This window comes from Lepidochelys kempii, chromosome 1 (assembly GCF_965140265.1).
Source record: "Lepidochelys kempii isolate rLepKem1 chromosome 1, rLepKem1.hap2, whole genome shotgun sequence".
NCBI classification, from domain to species: domain Eukaryota; kingdom Metazoa; phylum Chordata; order Testudines; family Cheloniidae; genus Lepidochelys; species Lepidochelys kempii.
This window is the reverse complement of record NC_133256.1, coordinates 66,604,607-66,614,292: the sequence shown is the minus strand read 5'-3', so window position 1 is coordinate 66,614,292 and position 9,686 is coordinate 66,604,607. Positions and strand designations below refer to the sequence as shown.

The 9,686-nt window shown below is 40.3% G+C and overlaps 1 long non-coding RNA gene across 1 annotated transcript; it reads left to right on the top strand.

Moving 5' to 3' along the window:
* The first annotated feature begins 4,101 nt into the window (after positions 1-4,101).
* On the top strand, positions 4,102-7,501 carry LOC140903501 (uncharacterized). The gene is made up of 3 exons (XR_012156266.1): positions 4,102-4,264; positions 6,173-6,222; positions 7,411-7,501. It is a non-coding gene; the product is annotated as an uncharacterized lncRNA (long non-coding RNA).
* Positions 7,502-9,686: the final 2,185 nt, after the last annotated feature.

Below are 9,686 nucleotides of genomic sequence, written 5' to 3'. Positions count from 1 at the left end.
CTTCGTCCCCAAAACCTGCTTCCGTATTGCCTCCATCTCCATTGAAGGAGTCAAACAACACGGCTGGGGTAGTGGTGGCTGAACCCCCTAAAATGGCATGCAGCTCATCATAGAAGCGGCATGTTTGGGGCTCTGACCCAGAGCGGCTGTTTGCCTCTCTGGTTTTCTGGTAGGCTTGCCTCAGCTCCTTCAGTTTCACATGGCACTGCTTCGGGTCCCTGTTATGGCCTCTGTCCTTCATGCCCTGGGAGATTTTCACAAAGGTTTTGGCATTTCGAAAACTGGAACGGAGTTCTGATAGCACGGATTCCTCTCCCCAAACAGCGATCAGATCCCGTACCTCCCGTTCGGTCCATGCTGGAGCTCTTTTGCGATTCTGGGACTCCATCATGGTCACCTCTGCTGATGAGCTCTGCATGGTCACCTGCAGCTTGCCACGCTGGCCAAACAGGAAATGAGATTCAAAAGTTCGCGGTTCTTTTCCTGTCTACCTGGCCAGTGCATCTGAGTTGAGAGTGCTGTCCAGAGCGGTCATAATGGAGCACTCTGGGATAGCTCCCGGAGGCCAATACCATCAAATTGTGTCCACAGTACCCCAAATTCGAGCCGGCAACGTCGATTTAAGCGCTAATCCACTTGTCAGGGGTGGAGTAAGGAAATCGATTTTAAGAGCCCTTTAAGTCGAAATAAAGGGCTTCATTGTGTGGACCGGTGCAGGTTTACATCGATTTAACGCTGCTAAATTCGACCTAAAGTCCTAGTGTAGACCAGGGCTGAGTTTGATAGCATCCTGTCTGGCAAGAACTCACTTATCAATAGCTGGGATGTGAAATCCTCACTTTTGTTTTGTCTTGTCATTGTAGTTCCCACTTTGCTATTGTTTGTCTGTATAATCTCTGTCTGGTTCTGTAATTGTTCCTGTCTGCTGTATAATTAATTTTGCTGGGTGTAAACTAATTAAGGTGGTGGGATATAATTGGTTACATAATCATGTTACAGTATGTTAGGATTGGTTAGTTAAATTTCAGGAAAATGATTGGTTAAGGTATAGCTAAGCAGAACTCAAGTTTTACTATATAATCTGTAGTCAATGAGGAAGTGAGTGGGTGTGGGTGGGGGTGGGCATGGGCATGGGCATGTGGGTAAGGGAGATGGGAACAGGGAATGGGGGTAAGAAAATTGGAATCATGTTTTGCTAAAGGGGGAAATGGGAACAGGGAATGGGAGTAAGGAAGTTGGAATCATGTTTGGCTAAGGGTAGGAATGGGAACAGGGACACAGGTGTAAGGCTCTATGGTGTCAGAGCTGGGAAGGAGGATACTAAGGAAGGAAACTGGAATCATGCTTGCTGGAAGTTCACCCCAATAAACATCAAATTGTTTGCACCTTTGGACTTCGGGTATTGTTGCTCTCTGTTCATGCGAGAAGGACCAGGGAAGTAAGTGGGTGAAGGAATAAGCCCCCTAACAAACATAAGTCCTATTGCTTTTCAGTGGGACTTGTACTCCAAAGTCACTTTGTCGCTTTTGAAACTTCCAGCCTTTTTAAAAACAGGATCTGGATTATGGATATATTGATTTAGTTGGCTCTTCTGAAGTACTAACAGCCTATTTTTCAGTTTGCCTCTGTCCTAATTGAAATGCAGGTCACTGTGGGCACAGTGGAAAAGAAATCTGTTACGTATTGGGGAAAAGACACACGTACACACACATTGCATGTGCTCATCTTTTGATCTCTTCTTCAAAACCCTGTTAGACTCATGTGAATGTGTTTATAGCTGAATAGCCCTGAAATGTTATGTTGCTGATGCAGATTGACCTCCATAAACAGCATGTCTTCTATACCAAGATCCATTTTTTCCACTTGTTTACTGCTCCTTTGAGATGATTTTTACTGTGGTTCCCAACTCTGGGGATTTCTGTTGAGAGCCTGTTTGTAGAATGCATACCACATTTTATCTTTCAAGACTTTCTGGCTCTGATTACCAATATTACTTTTAAAGATGATTTACTGAAGGCTACAGCTGTGCTAACTGGGTTGACAAAAAATGCCAAGAAGCCTCTGATAGGGGTTACCCAACTGCCGAATTGTGAATCAGAGACTCTTTGGTTACAATGGTTAATGTAAAATACATATCCGCTAAAGAGAAATGTTATTTGCTACAATAAAACAGAGAGAAAGCACATTTCTTGACAGAAAAGTAATTCATGAATCATTGCTGTACATTTTGTTACAAGATGTTCACTTGGGTACACCTGAGCTCCACTAGTCTAAGTAAAAATACAAAATCACCTTTCCCAAAACATTTTAGTTTCAGATCCCTCCTGCAATGATCATGACTGCTGTCTTCTCCCTCAGGAATAACACCTCTTTAAAATGCAGAGTCTTAGGTGTCAAAGGCCTGACCTGAAATATTTGGATGCTTTCAAGCTCCTTTAATAGTTTTAAAGACAGATTAAATCATATAATTTAAAAACTACTTTGTAAAAGAAAATTAGTTTAAAAAACACCTATTGCAATGGTACAGGCATGATTCAGTCCCACAGACACTGCACTCCTGTGATGTGGCAAAGTAGCAAAAATAAGAGATTGGTGTTACATCTTTCCTTGGATTGTTCTGTGCCCAATAGCAGGTCTCTTAATGTTTCCATTACAGACCCCTATTTTTAGAAGTTAATAGCTCGGCTATCACAATTTGCTTCAGGCTGAAGCTGGCACACAAAGTCTCAGTCGGGAAGCACATTTATAGAGGAATAGAAGATTACCCATTTCAGATCCTTTTTTGGCTGTCATAAAGTCTACAAATAGTTTCTATTTCAAAAATTACATTTGCCACCTGATTGATCTGTATACTATGATCTATTCTCTTGTGACTGCACTTGACCAATAAAAAGCCCTGTAAAAGAGCATGAATATTTTTCAGTCATGTAAAATAATTTTGTTTATGGCCATGTGTGTACATGTGCATATGAACAACTGTACATATCTGTTTCAGGATTTATGCCAGACACTACGTAGCAAGGATTAGGAGGAGAGCTTCATTGGTCAAAATATACCACAGTAGTGCCAACCCCAAATGTTCAAAAATCACGAGTCAGGCTCACCAAAAATCATGCAATTGGCTTTAAAATCATGAGGTTATGTAAAAATAATAGTTTGGGGATCTTTTTATTTGCCTTCTGCCTGTTGAGCCTTTAGGGTGCACTGGGGTCATATTTTGAAGCTTTTTCCACACCCACAAGGGCTGGAAACTTACTTCTTCTTTAAGAATTGAAGGCTGAAATCATCACATATCCATTGGACTCCAGGAGCTGGGGCTTTAAGGAAAACCATAATTATCATGAGACCCATGACAAAATCATGAGCATTGCCAACACTGACACATCTGCCTACTCTCAGTTCTTGTCCCTTTCTCAAAAGCACCTGGTGCTGTCCACTACTGGAGACTGAACTACAGGGTTTCTCAAGGTGCCCAGGACTGTGCATCATCTTGCTGCCCCCCCATCTCCAGTGAGAGGAAGACTTGCTTGTGCGTATCTGGGTATTAGTTCCCAGACCTCACCAGTCTGTTAGCCACCCAAACAAACTCTCAGGGCTCTGCCAGCCCTTATTTTGCCTTGCAGGTTAATAGTAGGTGCACCTTGCCCCTGGACCCCCCTTGAATTGTTCCCCTGCAGTGTCTAACCCTTAACCACTGAGCACTCACTGAAATTCCCAAGTTTCTTATCCACAAGGGCACAGTATACCCACAGGTTGACTAGTACAACTCATGATCGGGACCTTTATAACATTACAGCACTGAAATATAGTTACAGTGAAAACAATCATAAATTTATTATCAAAAGATACAGATTGAGTAAGAATAATGAAAAGAAATCATTACATATAAAACAAACAATATAATGCACTTCTTAGAATCTAAACTTAACATTTACAGGCTAACATCCTCATCTCAAGTAGTATGTCACCTAAACCAGTCCCCCAGCATTACCAACCAACAGGGGTAGGATCCATGTTTCATAAATGCAGAAAGTGCTGTCCTTTTTGCTCCCTCAGTAATGGGTAACAAAATGTCCTTTTGTGTCTCCTTAGATTTCCCAAAACTCATTGTTTTGCCCCAAGAGTCAGGATGACCCCAGTGGTTTCTTTCCTGGTGTGCTGGCTCCAGGTTGTCTTCACATACTCATGTTGACTCTGTATGCGGAACAGGCTTCCATTGTGTTGATTTACAGTGCACAATCTACATGTGAACCTAGGCAGCCAGGTGAGTATATATCCCTTTGCCTGGCAAAACCTGTTTGTCAACCCTGCCTGGACTCTAAAATGTATCTTCAGTATACACAACTCCTTAAATCTCATCTGTACATATATCTTACAATGATTATGATGATCAGCATGACATAAGCTTTTATTAGACACTTCATGCAACCCTTTTTGGATAAATACTATGACTGCAATGTCATAGGAGTAGTGAATTTGTCACACCTGATAGAAGTTGTTGTTACAGAACAGTAAACCCTTTGCCAGTTGGCACAGAGAGGTTCTTAGGGTCAAGGAGAGACCATGGGTCTGATCCACTGTGGTAGTTGCTATGGTTCATAGGGCTTAATCCTGCAGTACTTACTCATACAATGGCCAATTAATGAGTGTTTTACAAGAGTGAGGGGTGAAGGATTGCACCACTGTTAGTCTTATCTAAATCTATTTGGATTTACTGGAATTTTATTAAATATGCAGGAATAGAGGGAGGAGGCTGGTGGATGAGAGAGAGAGAGAGAGAGAGAGAGAGAGAGAGAGGAGGCAGCCAGAGAAGGACAACACAGTAGTTGAGAGGAGCAGAGTAGGATAAAGCTAATAGAAAGGCTCAGGAGAAAGGAGTGGGGTCTTCTAGAAAAAATGTGAAATTTAACATTTATTAGTTAGAGGAACCAGATATTATTGATTTTTTTTAAATGACCTAAAATATTGTAAAACTCAGTAGACATTCTATATTTGACTAACAAATATTCCTTTTTATGGAGGTATGTTAATACTGTACTTTAATGTTGTTGGGGGTTCAGTAAACAGCAAAAGTCTTGACCCATGCTGTTGTGCTGTTTTATAATCCGTAGTGATCATGTTTTAAATATCACTTTTATATTAAATCTATATTTAGTTCCTCTTTCACTCATTTGATTTCATTGTACCTGGATGTGTTTTAGAGTTTTAAATTTTTCATTAAGATTGACACATAATGAAGCAGTATAATGAAATATACCCAATTTAAAAACATAGAGAAAAAGGAAAATAAAAATCTCTATTCAGATTGAGGCTTTGTCCTGCCATGAGATCTGCACAGTCAGCCCCTTACTCCTTGGCATGCTGTTTAGTGGCACTCTGCCCTGAGATGATGGGCTATCCCTGTCAATCAGATTGCAGGATAATGTTCCTGCTGAGTATTGTAAAATAACCTACTTAAAAAAAAATCGTATGCAGCAGTTGTTACTGTTGATCAACTAAATTCTCCATATTTCAGAAATTATCTTAATACATTTCCCCATGAGCCCTGCCAGTATGATTCTTTCTCATCAACTCATTCACTTTTGACAGAGGTTTAATTTCTGCAGTTTAAAACAACAAGAGCAAAAGTTAGCAGGGGAAGGCTCAAACACTGAAGAGAACAACTTTAAAAAAAAAACACCCATAGAAGATTCACCCCCAGTAATATTAAAGATCTGGCTCAATCTGACAGAAATAAGGAGATTTTGAGTCAAGACTGATGTTCCATTCTTAAACCATATTGAAACACGAATGCTTTGAATTTGCTCTATACAGTAGTTGTCATCTGAGGATCTCAAACTGCTGTACAAAATCTAATTAGCTAAGCCAAGACACCTGTGAGGTAGCTCATCTATCCATTTTACAGGTGAGTAAACTAAAGAATCTTAAAGATTTGGTGACTTGCTTAGGGTTGCGTGGACCGTAAGTGGCATGAGCCAGTAATAGAGCCCCAAGTCCTGGTTCTCAGGCCCTTTGTGTGGTAACTATTAAGCCATGCTTGCATAGTGCTGCAGTTCTGCAGCAAGCACAGTACATCACAGGCAGAGATCCCTGAAATTTACAGGCACAATAAGGCAATTTAAGGAGGAAATTGTAACTTTCATTTTACTATTTATTTTTTACATTGCTGAAGGGTATATAGATGAGAACACAAGGCCCGGTGTTGGTACAGGATTCCCACAAGTAAGTATACAAAAGTTATCATTAGAAAATGAACAGAATTGAAAGTAGAACAGGATTGGTATTTTCAGAAAGGCCTGCAGGTGTTTGTTTATTCAGTGTGGCTAACATCAGACCAGTGGTGCAAGTAAGCTGGTACAGTGAGGTACGCTGTCCCAATAAGACATTAATTGCCGTTATGCCCTAGCAGAAAGACACATTCGGTATCTGCTGAACACCGCAGGGCTCTCCCGGGAATTGCAGCAGCGAAAGGAGCAGAACGTGGGGCCGGCGGGCGGCCCCACTCCAGCAGCTCCTCTGGCATGACTTTACGGCCCCCAGCCTTGTCCTCTGGTGGGGCTGTATAGACCCCAGAGAGTAGATGCAACTGCATGGAAGGGCTGGGAGTGGCACAGCCGTGGCAGAGGAGCGGCACCTTTTGCTGCTGTGGTTCCCGGGAGAGCCCTGCGGTTAAGCGAATACCGATTGATATCTGTGGATATCTGCATCCGCAGGTATAAATTTGTTTCCGCGCAGGGCACTAGCCATGGAACATTAAGGCGACTGGTGGGAGGGGCACAAAGAGTCAAGTAACTCTCCCGAGGCTCAAGTGCCCCCGCCGGCCCAGGTGGGAAGAGGAAGGGGCAGGGCCAGAGCTGGAAGGCCAGAGCCTCTCCTCTTCCAGCCAGGCTGACTGGTACACTGCCTGGTGCAGCGCAGCAGCTGCCTGGGAGAGACAGGCACCCTCCGAGGCAGCTGATGTGCTGCACTGGGCAGCAACCAGGAGTGGCTCCGAGGCCTGGCTGCCAGGAAGAGCAGCTGAATGCCAGGGGGATCTGGCTAAGCGGGAAGACAGAGCCTTCCCCTAATCTCATTTGAGACAAGACCCAAGAAGTAGGGCAGGGTTTGTTTGTTTGTTTGGTTGGCTGGTTGGTTGAGTGGCAATTCTGAAAAATGAAAAAAACCCAAATGTTTTGGTGCGTTGAAAAGTAAAAAAAAATATGGCTCAGATTTTATTTTTGTTTTGAGCATTTTTTAACATTTAAAAGTTTTTAAAAAACAATATTAAAGGAAACTTTGAAACTAAAAGCAATTTCAAATTAAAAAAACAAAACCTTTTGATCTACAGTTTAAAGAGTATTGATTTCAGCGGTAGTCAGGAGGGTTAATATTTTTTATGTGCATTCAAACATTTTGTTTCTATTTTTTCAGGGTTTTTTTTTTTAAGGTATTCCTTTCAATGGAAAGAAACCAGTGAAATTGACACAAATTCGTTAACTGTTTCCGTGTCGCCAAATCTGCATTTTTCACCCAAAAAAAAGGTTAGTAGAAAAATTGTGCCCAGGACTAGCAAGAAATGGGTGCAACAAACAATAGGGAGGAGAAGGAAGGGTGGATAAGAGAATTAAAAATAAGAACCCATATATATGTAGGCCAACAATATGCATAGATAGATGATTTCAAGTTTACATATATATATAACACACACAAACACACAAAATACAAATAACAAATGAATCAGAAAAATACCAGAAGTCCTGTTGCTCATTACAAATAATGTATTGACTAAAGTCTAGTTCTTTAACTTCAAAATCAAACTTCAAAATTTTCTGAAGTGGGATTGTCTATTTCAGAGTTCAATAGCAAACATACTGTGGATACTTGAAAAAACTTTATTGGATTTACCTATATTTGTGCTATTTGTGGTATTCCCTATACTTAGGGAATTTAATATCGCAAATCATTAGTTAGATCAGGAAATGGCAAATTTTCAAGTCTTGATCAAGGTGCATCAGGTTATTGTTCTTCCATCTAGTATGGTCTCAGGAGAGAAGACAGGGCAAAGCCTAGCATGTTGGATGTCAGTAGAACAGAGAAGTTTTGACACCCAGTTCCTTTTTTATGTTTTTTGAATAGTTAATGCGTTTGACCCATAGCTAAGACTGGATTAGAAGTTTGATTGTTCTGACATCCCCCGTATAAAGGGTATTGATTTCCATAGTGTAGTGTGGAGGGTTGATTTTTTCTATGTGCATCGAAGAGCTGTGTTTGGTATCTGATATCCACTGTTGAGTCAAAGAACTGCAGAGCCAGGTCCTTGATTTCTTTTTTTGGTTCTTTGCCTCCTCTACACTTATCCTTTGAATTTGTGAGTCATTACAAATCATACATAGTTTAAAGTAACCTTCACTTTAAATTCCCTGCCTTTTGTTGGTTTGTCAGCCATTCAATGGTATTATTACAGAGTTTTCTTTGTATGAACATTGTCAATCATGCTTACCATCTGTTCTAGCACTTACAATAAATTTTTCAGTCACTCTTATGGCAAATGTCACCTATTAGGCCTTTTCAAAATCCTCACAACTGCTCTGAAATTCCAGTGTATGGAAAAATTTACTATTGTCAAGCAGAGTTTTAATTAAAACTCTACTTTGTTTTCAATCCAATTTAGGAACAAATGAAAAAAAAAAGCAAGATGTAAATTTTACAATGCCTGGCAATGTATCCAATTCTGAGCTGAACAAAGAAGGTTATATGCTGAAAATCTTGTAGGAATAAAGCGTATAAGATAAATAAAAAGCTTCCAGTGCTTAATTCCAATCGTCTCCACAACAACTGGAGCTCCTGATAAGACACTTCCTCAGAGTAATGATGCATAATGTGAAGAAGCAATAACCCAGACTGCATAAGTATGAAGGGATGCCATTCTTTTTAAAGAAAAGTGTGGCAAATGTGAAGCTCTGTTAATGTTCTGAGCCATTTTCAAAGGCATTTTCATGAGCATGGCAAAATGCCAGGTGTTGGCTTTTCCAAACATGATAGGGAGAGCAAGAAATGTAACTATTATAAGGACATCAAGCATTTGTCCATGTAGTATCATGTAAATATTTATGTACTATCAATTCATTATTAGTGGCAGTTTTAATATGAATATAAATATTATAAAGTGTGTGTATGACAGATAAATCATAGGGCTGCTAAAGTAATTTGCAACAGTAAAGCTCATTTTGGATAATTACAGAGCCCCAGAAGATTGTGTTTATGTATTACAAAGAAAGGGGTTGTTAAGAAGAAAACTGTTTTGTGCTGCTGACACTTTGCAGAGACAGAGGCTGATCCTGCTTGGGACCAGATTAGGAACATGTGCAAACATTAATGAAAGATGTTGTGAATAGAACAGGGAGGAAAAGCAGTGTGGCGTTATTTGCAGGGCTAACCTTATTCAGTCAACTTTCATGCAGATGAATTACTGTAACTATAGAAATAATATAATAAATGATTAGTTAAGATTATGTTAGCAATAAAGATTCTAATGTTTTATTACATACTGAGTTCTATTTTGCATTTTATGTAGGGGTAAATTAGACCATAACGTTGTTTATTCTTGTTTTATGAAGGCTGTTTTCAGATCCATATTAAAGCTTATTATTGCTTTCCCCCTTCTGTCTCCCCACCCACATTTTATCTGGTCAAAGTGGAAGCTGTTT